The sequence below is a fragment of the Puma concolor genome, chromosome B2 (genome assembly GCF_028749965.1).
Source record: "Puma concolor isolate L17-30 chromosome B2, mPumCon1.1.hap2, whole genome shotgun sequence".
NCBI classification, from domain to species: domain Eukaryota; kingdom Metazoa; phylum Chordata; class Mammalia; order Carnivora; family Felidae; genus Puma; species Puma concolor.
Window position 1 is genome coordinate 59,053,996 of NC_141671.1, and position 13,047 is coordinate 59,067,042.

Genomic DNA, 13,047 nt, shown 5'->3' on the forward strand with positions numbered 1-13,047 from the left:
AGAAAGACTTTCAAAGAATTTGTGGTAGAAATATAAATGAAAGACTTCATCTAACTTAATTTATAAGTGGATTAATTTATTAAAATAAGAGATAATTTCTATAGAATACGTATGGGCCAGTTTTGTGTGAAAGGCCTTGTTTAATGCACAAGTGTAAGATGCATGTCTGACATACAGCAAAAGCTCTGGACTGGTTACATACATCTGGCAACTATTAATGTATAGAGGGCATTTAACACTTTAGGATTCTGTTGTATTGCCCCATCTACAGTAGATAAATAATACAAGCATAGATAATAAAAGAAGAGAGATCAAACTGAGCTTTCTAGAATTTGTTAAATAAATGACTCTTTAATGCTTACTATTTTAACAAATAGTGTAATTCAGTCTTTGACAGACTAGATATAACTTCAGCTGGTTCCATCTTTCCACATTCTAATCAAACCTTTCAGTAGAAAAGTCTCTCCATCCTCTCACCATCTCACCACCACCTGTACTGTTGTACAGGCAACACCATCACAACTGTTACACCATTTTACTTTGGGTTTGTAAAACTGTGTAGTCCAATACTGTATCCACCAGACAAGTGGCTATTGAGATGAGACTTTAAATGTGGCTAGTTTAAATTAATGTGCTGTAAGCATAAAGTACACATGAGATGTGGAAGACTTAGTATGAAAAAAAGAATTTAAAATATTCCATTAATATTTTTACATTATTTCATAATAATATTTTGGATACACTAGGCTACATAAAATATATTATTAATTTCTTCTGTCTCTTTTTCATTTTTTGACGTGGCAACAAGAAAATTTAAAAGTTGCACATGTGCCTTGCATTCTAGTATTATGAACGATTCATCTATAGAACCATCAAAAATCAAGTAATTCATGATCAGTGCATACCAACTTTTTTCTGATTATTACCTCTGTTTAAATATTATCATCTTAAAATGATTTTATAAGCAGTAGTATAAGGAATTCTAATTAACTTTTCTTCTCTACATTTTTATAAGCAAATTTACCTTAGAACAAAAATGCTTTAAAAATGTCTGTAAATTAAAAGGACAATTAGTAAACTCATCGAATGTCATGTTTACATGTCTACAGTCTAAACATATTTATATCCATCTATTGTATAATGAGAGGGAGAGATAAGTTGGGACAACTGAAATCTTTATTCTCTTAATTTATGTAGGTTTATCTAATTACTATCTCAAATATATACAATAGAATTTATTTTATTTTTTTATTGTTTTCTTTATTTTTTCAATTCAACTCGGAAGCTACCATTGAACAACTTTGGAGAACACATGCCATGCTCTAGCAGATAAAATACTGGATCTGGAATATGGACACTATATTCTAGTTCTAGATTTGTCCTTAACTAGTAGTTTCCATAAGTTAATTATCTTGGACTTTGTTTCCATACCTGTGAAATGCTAGTTTCAATTACTTTAATTTAATTTAATTTAATTTAATTTAATTTAATTTAATTTAATTTAATTTAATTTGGTGTTTTCCAACACCAAACTGTTTTGATAGCCCAAAAGAGATACTAATCATACGTTTTAATAATCCTACGTATTTTCAATTTTCTGTGTGTCTATGTGTTGTGCAATCAATCTGTTAGAAACAAATATACATAATGAAGTCACAAGACTTGAGGAATTCAGGACTGAAATGAGAAAGATAACATACTCATACTTCCTAGTGTGCACATAAACATAAACAGTAAAACTCTGGATTTTGAGTAACCTGTTCTGTGAGTATTCCGCAAGATGAGAAAACATTCCTAATAAATTTAAACTTGATAAATGAGCAATATCTTGCAATACGAGTAGTACACGATGCCAAACATCACAGGATCACATCTGAGCCAATGGTTTTTCTCTCTCTTGCACACTGTGGGATTGGGGGTGATCGTCTCCCTTGCTTGGATGCTTGGTTTCAGGCTGCAGTGTTTGGCAGAAATCAGTGATTTTTAAGAACAATGGATGGTGCCCACAACTGATAGTGGTGTATTTTTTATCATTTCAAAGCACCTATGGACAGTCCTTTGCTTTTCTATACATGAGTATGCTTAGAAATGTTTTGCTTCATTCTAGGTCAGGCTGCAAATGTAGACCCTACTGCCTTATTGCCAGTTACATTAGATACAGTATATGACAAGAGTTTATCAATACTGTACTGTAGTCAACATTCGTGCAAGCATATACAATGGCCCCCATGAAGAAAAAGGTTGAAAAGAAAAGCAGCAAGAAGAAGGAAATCATCCAGAAAGATTAACGATGTATGCGAGTGGCCAAAATTGCAAGATTTTATAAGTCTATGTTGGCCATTTGCACAATATTAAAGAAGAAAGAAGAAATAAGGAGTCTAAATGCAGCAAAAGGAGTCATGAGAATATTAAAGCAACAACCACGTGTTTTGAAAGATGTAGAAAAGTTGCTTCTGGTTTGGAAAATGAGAAACAACGAGCAGGTAATACTGTGATGGAGAACTTTATCTGTGAGAAGGCAAAGCCTTTGTACACCAACCTGGTAAGTAAACTGCCAGGTATATCAACAGAAAACGAAAAAGGCTTCAGAGCAAGCAGGGGATGGTTTAATAATTTTAAGTGGAGAAATGACATCCTTAGTGTTGTGAGTCATGGAGAGGCTGTGAGTTCAGACACTAAGACAGCTGAGGCATTTTGCTATTGAGTTCCAGAAGCTCATGGTTTCCAAGTGTTACCTGCTGGAGCAAGTTTTTAATTGTGATGAGATGGGGCTCTTTTGGAAAAAGATGCCAAAGAGGATCTACATTACAAAAAGAAAAGAATGCCATGCCTGGTCACAAGCCCATGAAAGACCATCTCACCCTCTTGTTTTGTGCTAATGCAAACAGGGATTTCAAAGTCAAAACCCTGCTCATGTATCATTCTGAGAATCCATGAACCTTCAAGAAATGTAGGTATAGAAAAGCCAGTTAACGTTATGTGGAGGTCCAACAGAAGGCTTGGATCACTTGTATCTTGTTCGTTGAGTGGATCAATGAGGTCTTTGGTCCTGCAGTGAAGAAATACCTTTTAGAAAAGAATCTGCTACTCAAAGTCTTGCAGTTTATGGATAATGCTCTTGCTCATCCTCCAGGCTTTGAGGATGAATTACTGAGGGAATTTGAGTTCATTAAGGTCAAGCTCCTTCCTCCCAACACCACTCCAATCTTCCAGCCCATAGATCAGCTTTTTAAATCTTAAAAAGCTTTATACTAAAGCACTATTTCAGCGATACTTCAAGGTGACTGAAGAAACAAACCTTACCCTCTGAGAGTTTTGGAAAAGTCATTTCCACATCATGAACTGTCTCAAGATCATTGATAAAGCCTGGGATGGGGCCACCAAGAGAACCCTCAATTCTGTTTGGAGAAAACCAGCCTGTGTTCTTGGACATAACTTAGAGGGGCTTGCTTATGAACAGAAGCCACCAGTTGTTGATGAAATTGTGTCTTTGGGTAAGACCAGAGGACTGGATATGAATAAGGACAACATTCAAGAGCTGGTGGAAAAACATGGCCAGGAGCTGACGAATGGATAGATCTGCATCACGAGCAACGGAAAGAAGTTATGTCGTCAGCAGAAGAGGAGAAGAAAAAGGTAGAGGAATGCCTCATTTCAAATGAGATTAGGGAGATGTTTAAAATGTGGGCAACAGCACAAAATTCTGTAGAAAACACCACCCGAATAAGGGTGTACCAGTGTGAATGATGAATCTGTTTAACAACAATGCAATGTCACATCTAGCCCATCTCCCAACTACCACCTTCTGTCAACTCATAGTGTATTCTCTATCATTAAGAGTCTCTTGTGGTTTCCCTCTCTTCTCTTTCCTGCCCCCTTCCTGAAGATGTGTTCATCTGTTTTGTTTCTTAAATTCCAAATGTAAGTGAAATCATATGGTATTTGTCTTTCTCTGACTTATTTCAGTTAGCATAATACATTCTAACATCATCCATGTGATTGCAAATGGCAAGATTTCATTCTTTTTGATGGCTGAGTAATATCCCATTGTGTGTGTGTGTGTGTGTGTGTGTGTGTGTGTGTGTGTGTGTGTGTGTATACACATCTTATTTATCCATTCATCAGTCAATGGACATTTGGGCTTTGTCCATAATTTGACTATTGTTGACAATGCTGCTATAAACATTGGTGTGCATGTACTCCTTCAAATCTGTATTTTTGCATCCTTTGGGTAAATACCTAATAGTGCAATGTTGGATCATAGGGTGGGTCTATTTTTTGTTTATTCAGGAACCTCCATACTGTTCTCCAGAATGGCTGCACCAGTTTGCATTCCCACCAACAGTGCAAGAGAGTTCTCCTTTCTCTGCATCCTTACCAATACCTGTTGTTAATTTTAGCCATTCTCACAGGTGTGAGGGGGTATCTCACTGTGGTTTTGATTTGTATTTCCTTGATGATGAGTGATATTGAGCATTTTTTCAAGTGTCTGTTAACCATCTGGATGTCTTCTTTGGAAAAGTGTCTATTCATGTCTTCTTCCCATTTCTTAAATGGGTTGTTTGTTTTTTGGATGTTGAGTTTTTAAAGTTCTTTATAGATTTTGATACTAACCCTTTATTAGATATGTTATTTGCAAATAACTTCTCCCATTCCATAGGCTGTCTTTTAGTTTTCTTGATTGTTTCCTTTTCCTTCTCTGTTTCTTGATTGTGTAGAAGTTTTTTATGTTGATGAAGTCCCAGGGGTTCATATTTATTTTTGTTTCCCTTGCCTTCAGCAATGTATCTAGTAGGAAGTTGCTGCTGCCAAAGTCAAAGACATTGCTTCCTGTGTACTCCTCAAGGATTTTGATAGTTTCTTCTTCCATATTTAGGTCTTTCATCCATTTTCAATTTATTTTTGTATGGTGTCAGAAAGTGGTCTAGTTTCATTCTTCTACATGTTGCTGTCCAGTTTTCCTAACGCCATTTGTTGAAGAGACTTTTTATACATTGGATATTCTTTCCTGCTTTGTCATAGATGAGGTGACCGTATACTTGTGGGTTCATATCTGGGTTTTCTATTCTGTTCCATTGATTTATGTGCCTGTTTTTGTGCTAGTACAATATTGTATTGATTACATCATTGACTATTATTACTTCCTGTTCTTTATTTTGAGGTGAATTCCTCCATCTTTTCATTTTGGAGGAAGAAAAAACAGTAATAATAACAATAGAATGAAATACAATTTTAAAAAATTAAAAAAAAATCAAATAAAGAAAGCTAGATCCTAGGTGTGTTTTGGTCTGTTTGTTAAGAGAAGCTTGAGAGGAAAAGAAAGGAGAAAAGAGAGAAAAAAATGTTTTAATTAAAAATTAAAAATAATAAAATTAAAAAATAAAATATTTTGCTCTTTCTGTATCCAAGTAACAAAAGAAAAGAAAAATAATAGCAACAAAAACAGAAGCAACAACAACAAAAAAAGACAAAGGAAAAACAAAACAAAAAAAACAATTGAAGCTAGATCCAGTTTCCTCTAGAGCTGAAACTGCAGTACTCTGTGGTCAGCCGACTAAGCCAGTGGAAGGGATTTGTGCCGGTCTTCTGAGAAGGGGCCTGCTGCTCTAATTCTCAGACTGACCTGCCCTAGTGGAGATGTGCCTGTAGGGCACAGGGGGTGGGGCTTGGTGTAACAGCTCTGTTCTCCACTTGATGGTGCTGTTTAGCTCACTGGGGTCAATCAGTGTTGGGGGGCTAATGGTGAAAACAACTTCACCTCTGGCTTCATCCCTAGTCTCCAGAGCAGGAAGTTCATACTCTCACAATGTGCAATTATTCACCCCTCCCAGTCTCCCTCCTTCTGTCAGCTCGGCCACATTCCCCGTCTGTGCCCAAGCTGTACACCCACCAGGTTGTGCCTCCCTCCACAGTTTTATCTCAGGTGCAGCTGTGTTTCAAAACACCATACTTCAGAGACCCCTGTGGCTCAAACCCACAGTGGTGCTCTGGGGGAGGGTGTCCCTGTGCTATGGCTGGGGCCAACTTGTCCCAGGAAATGGTTGTGCCATGGTGCTGCAGCTGTGCCCAGATTTTATGGTAAATTGCCACACACAGATGGGGCCAGTGTTTGCTGTCCTCAGCAGGCATCTTTGTTCCTATATGGGTGAAGGAGGTGGCTTGATGGCACCTGCTGGGTCTTCCACCTGTGGAGAGGCCGTATCACATCGACCAAATACACTCCAAACAGGGAAACTGCTTCTCCTCACATGATCCTCAGACATCACTGCCTGCTTCCTCCTGGGAGCACCACCAGGGGCTGACCTCCGAAACTTTAGACTCTGTGTTCCACCCTTCATGTAAAGCTGGTGGCATTGAAACCCTCTCCTTTTCCCCCTACTGATAGTTTTGGGGATCAGTTTTCTTGTGGAGGCTCCTGTGTTGTGTTTTCATTGTTTTTCTCTAGCTGCTTTCAGGGGAGTGCTTTCTTGTGCAAACCTGATGCACTGCTCTCTCTCCCCATCTCTCTCTTTCCTCTCTGCAAAAATGGCTCCTTCTCCTCGGTGCCACCATGGCTCTTGTCTCCCCCAATTCACCTCTCTACACCACATATCTGCTGCATTCTCTCCCTCAAATTATGCAGATTGTTCTGTTAATCCTCAGAATGATATCCTAGGTGTTCAAAATCGTTTTATACTAATCTAGCTGTGCTCGAGGGACAAGACTAGCCCAGGATCCCCTTACTACTCTGCCATCTTAACTCCTCTGCATCTCACTTTTGGACAGAATGACTATGATAGGGTCCTGAGACTTACACAACCAGATGTCAATAATGATATCTTTAAGTGGATGAGTTTATCTCTGTCTTATCTTTTATAATCACATTTTATACCACACTTTTCTTTCTTTCTTTCTTTCTTTCTTTCTTTCTTTCTTTCTTTCTTTCTTTCTTCCTTCCTTCCTTCCTTTTTTTTTTTTTTTTTTTTTACAAAATAATGCACTGAAAATATGGGCCTAGGATTGTAATTTTTTGATAAAAAATCTAAACTACTTCTGTATAGTAATTTACTATATAAAAATCTGTTATACTTCCAAATTATAAAGAGCTGTTATACTTCCAAATTATTCAGAAACATTAGAATTAAAAGAGTTTTCATCCAATTTTTCTAGCCTGTTGAAATTATGTCCCAATTTTTATCTCTACCTTTTTCTCCTCACCATATCTTTTCTAAATCCTACTCTCAGATTCATGATTCTGAAGCAAGCACCAACCATTATGTCTTTTTCTGAATGAAATGCACTGCTAATGAATCAATACTTTTAATCTGTCATTTTGAGTTCTCTGCAGTATGGGTCCTATTGAATTTCCAGCCTTTTTTTTTTTTTTAATTTTTTTTTTTTTAACGTTTATTTTTGAGACAGAGAGAGACAGAGCATGAACCGGGGGGAGGGTCAGAGAGAGGAGACACAGAATCTGAAACAGGCTCCAGGCTCTGAGCTGTCAGCACAGAGCCTGATGCGGGGCTCAAACTCATGGACCGCGAGATCATGACCTGAGCCGAAGTCAGCTGCTTAACCGACTGAGCCACCCAGGCGCCCCTCCAGCTTTATTTTTCCACTGATCTCACATGTACCCTGCTTCCAAGCCAAACTAGACAACTCTCTTTTCCTTCATGAATTTGCTCATTCTAATTCCTCCAACTCATCCTTTTAAGTACCATTCCAGATATCACTTTTGATCATAGAAGATTTTTCCTGATTACCCAAACTGGATATGATAAAGGAACAATCTTTATGAAAATATTTCGATAAGAGGTTTATGTTGTGTTTGCAGGAGGAATGGCAATAAAAAGTTTGCTAAACAGGTCTGCAATATAAATAAGTAAAAATATCAAGAATTCAAGGACAAAACAGAAAATAGGGGAGGGGCGCCTGGGTGGCTCAGTCGGTTGAGGGTCCGACTTCGCTCAGGTCACAATCTCACGGTCCGTGAGTTCGAGCCCCGCATCAGGCTCTGTGCCGACAGCTCAGAGCCTGGAACCTGCTTCAGATTCTGTGTCTCCCTCTCTCTCTGACCCTCCCCCCATTCATGCTTTGTCTCTCTCTGTCTCAAAAATAAATAAATGTTAAAAAAAAAAATTTAAAAAGAAAATAGGGGAGTGATGAGAACAGGGAGGAGAAATATCTGAAGAATTTTTAAGGAAAAGATTATGGCATGTGTGTGTGTACACGTGTGCTATAAAAACCTTATGTGAATGACTCTACTTTTGTATGGAAATAAAAGAGAGGCCCATTGTTCAGGATCTTGATGGATTTTATGATCCAGTTAGAGGCCTAAGGTAAAGGATGATTCCTCTTACCCCTCTTCTTTCTGTCCTGCTCAGGCAGTGGGTTAGCATATGGCTGAGGTTTTGCCAACTAGACAGTTTCAAAATACTTCTTGGGACTCTGAATCTTAAGCCAATGATTCAGAACACAGTGACAGTACAAGCTCTTCTTCGGTGGTGGTGGTGGTGGTGCTCCAAACTGTTTTTGGATGAACCTCATTCTGCTTCCTGTTTCCTAGTTCTCCAGAGTATCCTTCAGAGTATATTTTCCAAGTTGGTTCCACTTGCTTTTCCCAATTTTGTGAGCATCAGATATCCATCTAATAAACTTCCTTTTCTACTATATGATCAAGTAAATTCCCTGAGGAATGACTACAAGTCCTATGGTAGGCAGAATAATGCCCCCCCCCCGCCAACGCAAAGATGTCCACATCCTAATTCCTAGGATCTATGCAAATGTTACTTTACAAGGCAAAGGGACATTAAGGCTGCAGTTGGAATTTAAACTGCTAATCAGCCGATGCTGAGATACAAGGATTATCCTGGATTATCTATCTGAATGGGCTCTGTGTAATAATAAGGCTCCTTAAACATAGAAAAGGGAGGTGGAAGCATAGATGGAGTAACATGGTATGAAAAAGTTTCAGCTCACCATTGTTTGCTTTGAAGATGAATATGGGGGCCATGAACCAAGGAATGAAGAAGGCCTCTAGAAGTTGGAAAAGGCAAGGATATAGATTCTCCCCTAGAACCTCCAGAAAGGAACACAGCCCTGCCAATATCTTGATTTTAACCCACTGAGAATTATGGCAGTCTTTCTATCTATGGAACTTTAATATATGGAATTTTAAAGTTTATTTATGTATTTTAAGAGAAAAAGTAAGAGAGACGAGAGAGGAAAGAGGGAGGGGCAGAGAGAAAGGAAGAGACAGAATCCCAACCAGTCTCCATGTTGTCAATATGGAGCCCAAGGTGGAGCTTGATCCCATGAACTGTGAGATTATGATCAAGCTGAAATCAAAGAGTTGGACATTTAACCGAAAGAGTCACCAGGCGCTCAGTCCATGATTTATGGAAATTCAAGATAATAAACTTGTACTGTTGAAATCACTAAGTTGTGTGATAATTAGTTATGGAAGCAACAGAAAACTAATATAGGTCCTAAGTAATACATTGTTAAGGGGGAGGTGATGTTGAGCTGAGAATACGTAGCTTTAAAAAAGGAAGTGGGAAATGCCAGCCTACCTTTGTTATGTTTATCTTCCTTTCCCTGCATCTCCCATTCTACACCCCATGTGAACAAATACTTGCAAACTTAAAGACGAAAACATGATTTCTTAATTTCATACTACCTCCAATATCTAACTCCATGTGTTATACATGTTTGGTGTTCACCTAATGTTTATTTATTTAAATATGTTTAATTGTAGTGGAATAAGAGGATGTTAATTAAGGAAATAAAGGAGACAAATATATGTCATTCTTTTTCGATAGACAGAAGGGTGTATGTATTCCCTCCTTATCCTTTATGGAAATTGCTGGATTATTACCAATGTTAAGTAGAGAGATTGATGGATATTTACTTTTTACATAGTTATAATCACTGAGAAGAGGAGGGAGCTGTCTTCTCCCACCAACTAACTGAACATAGGGCTCCTTGCTGGAGAGTGTGCTGCAACTGATAGTGGAGAAGACTGGAGCCCTTCAGCCCACCCTTGCTTTCAAAAATGAAACCCTCTTGTCTCCTTTCAGCCCCTGTCCTTGACTTCAATCTCCATTCATTTTCAACTTAACTATTTCAGCAGTTGCTGTTTACTAACAAATATGCAGCGCTGCTCTAGGATTTGAAAAATACATTTTCAGACATGGGAATTTTCAGTATTATGTTTGAAAATGCCAATACCCATTTCTTGGCCATTTGCTGATGATGTAGACTATCAGTTCCCTGCAAAGGAGATAAATCGTTGTTATAAGAAGCTGATTAATGCTCTGTTTCTCTGCCTTCTTGGCTCTGGAATGTCTAACATTAGGTCACCTGATCTAAAGTAAATAAATGAATTCAATCTACTCTAATATGCCTTTAAAATAATATAGTAAAAGCAAAGGCAGTTGTTAAGGCAATCTTTTTTTTCTTTCTTTTATAATAAGACAAAATGCCTGCTAAAACCTCTCATTTTTATTTCTAGGTTTGTAATTTACTCAGTACAGTTGACCTTTAAACATATATGGGATATACACAGACAGGATATCAAATAAAACAAAAGATTTCTTGGTTTTAATGTATGGCATTTAAATACTCCTTTATTGCACTATTTATAAAACTGTTTTATAGAACACTAAAAAGTATTGGGCTGTTTAAAAATGTTAATCCTATAATTAATAGTCAGAGGCATACGCTTTCCCCAGCACAAGGCACTGATATTCTAAATCTGTCACTCTGAACTTTACAGTAGGAGACAGCCATCTGCCTGCATGCAGCCATCTAAAACAAAGCAAGAATATATGTTCTTATGTTTCCCCTGTGAGATGCAGGATCATTATGATAAATTAGGCAACAAGGTTTAGCTAATATGAATTAATATAGCATATGTTGAGAAAAAAACACATATTAAATCAAACCAATTTGATAAAAGTCAATGCTATTAGGTGATTGGATAGGGATGATTTCATAAAATAGAGCACATTATGTAATGCCAAGTAGAAAGGAAACATGTGTATGGGTGACCCATTACTGAGTCCCATAGCCCTAAAAAACCCTTCTCTGTATTACTGAACCCAGCACAATTTTAATTACGGTTTATACTTAATTTACACCTCAATTTTGCTGTGAAAAATCAAAGTTGTTAAAATAAAATACTTTAATATCCTCTCACAAGAATATTAACTGGAAGTAAAAAAGCAAGGTTGTAAAGAAAAATCAACTTCTGGGGCACCTGGGTGGCTCAGTCGGTTAAGCGTCTGACTTCAGCTCAGGTCATGATCTTGCGGTTCGTGAGTTCAAGCCCCACATCAGGCTCTGTGCTGACGGCTTGGAGCCTGGAGCCTGCTTCGGATTCTGTGTCTCCCTCTCCCTCTCTCTGCCCCTCCCCTACTCATACTCAGTCTCTCTCTGTCCCTGTCAAAAATAAATAAACATTAAAAAAAATTAAAAAAAAAAAAAGAAAAATCAACATCTAACATATCTTTACTTATAGATGCCTGTGCAATTATATGTTTTTTTTTTCAGAGAATCGTATTGCCATCATTAATAAACAGATTTTATGAAATTCAAATCTTGTTCATCTACTTTCTACATTTCAGGTTTTACCGAAATCATTATAGAGATAGATATGATTCTTTTCAGGTCACCTAATGTGCTCTACAGTTTAATTTTATGTGGATCACAGTAATAATCCTCTCTGTAGTAAAAATTTAGTAGATCAACATTAATTTCTTTAGTTTTCTGGCTTTCAAAATTTCATTTTATTTTATTTGAGAAAGAAAGAGAGAGCACATGCATGCGGAGGGGTGGGGGAGAGTGGGGGAGAGAGAATCTTAAGCAGGCTCCATGATCAGTGTAGAGCCCCATGCAGGGTTCAATCCCATGACCCTGGGATCATGACCCTAGCTGAAATCAAGAAGCAGACATTCAATCGAATGAGACACCCAGGCACCCCCAAAGTTTTATTTTTTAAAGAAAATTCTTTTTTTCCTGAAATAAAGATACTTATTATGTAGAGACTAAAGAATAAGAAAATTCAGAAATTCCATGCCCTGCTATCATGTTAAATTTGATATTCTAACTAGTATAGCAATGGAGCATCATGGTTAAATGTGAAGTCTGGAGTCAGCCAAGATTGCTTCTAATCCTACCTCTACCACAGACAGACTATGAGACCTTCAGTGAGTAATTGAACAGAGTCTAGGCTTTAGATTTCTCATTTGTAAATTGGGTTAATTTATAGTTCCCACTTCAGCTGGGTTATTCTGAGGGTTAAATGAAATAAGATGCATGAAGCACTCAGTGCAGTGTCTGGTAAATCAGACCCTTCACAGTGATAGTATGTAAATTTCATTCTGGAAGCATAATTTCATATATTTTAGCTGTTGAATGTACTCAATAAAGGACTCATTAAAAAATTATTTTCATAGCAATTATCTTTAAGTTCTAAGCATTTTAATACTGATAATATTTCTAATATACATATATATAGAGAGAGAGAGCAAGAGAGAGAGACGGAGAGAGAGACAGAAAGACAGAAAGAGACAGAGACAGACTGATTTAGGGACTGTTTATCCAAATCAAGATTTTTACCATGTAGGTGAAACACTGAAACTGGCATAGAATATTGTTTATTGAAATCTACACTTAGAAATTGTGGCATTTGGCCAATCTAGATAATACTATAAAAAGTCTCATCATGGTACTAGATTCCTGAATCATGGGTCTTAGGCGCCCATCCTCATCTGTCAATCGGGATTGTAAAATGCATACCAGTATGAATTATATTTAGAGCACTAGATTGAAAACACAAACCTGTTCTTGACTTTATGACTGAAAGAAGAAAGGTACTCAATTCAAATTTAAGGGATAAACGATTAAAACAACCTAAAATTCTTATACTTAGAAATAATATTCCAGGGGCGCCTGGGTGGCTCAGTCGGTTGAGCGTCCGACTTCAGCTCAGGTCATGATCTCACGGTCCATGAGTTCGAGCCCCACGTCAGGCTCTGTGCAGACAGCTCAGAGCCTGGAGCCTGC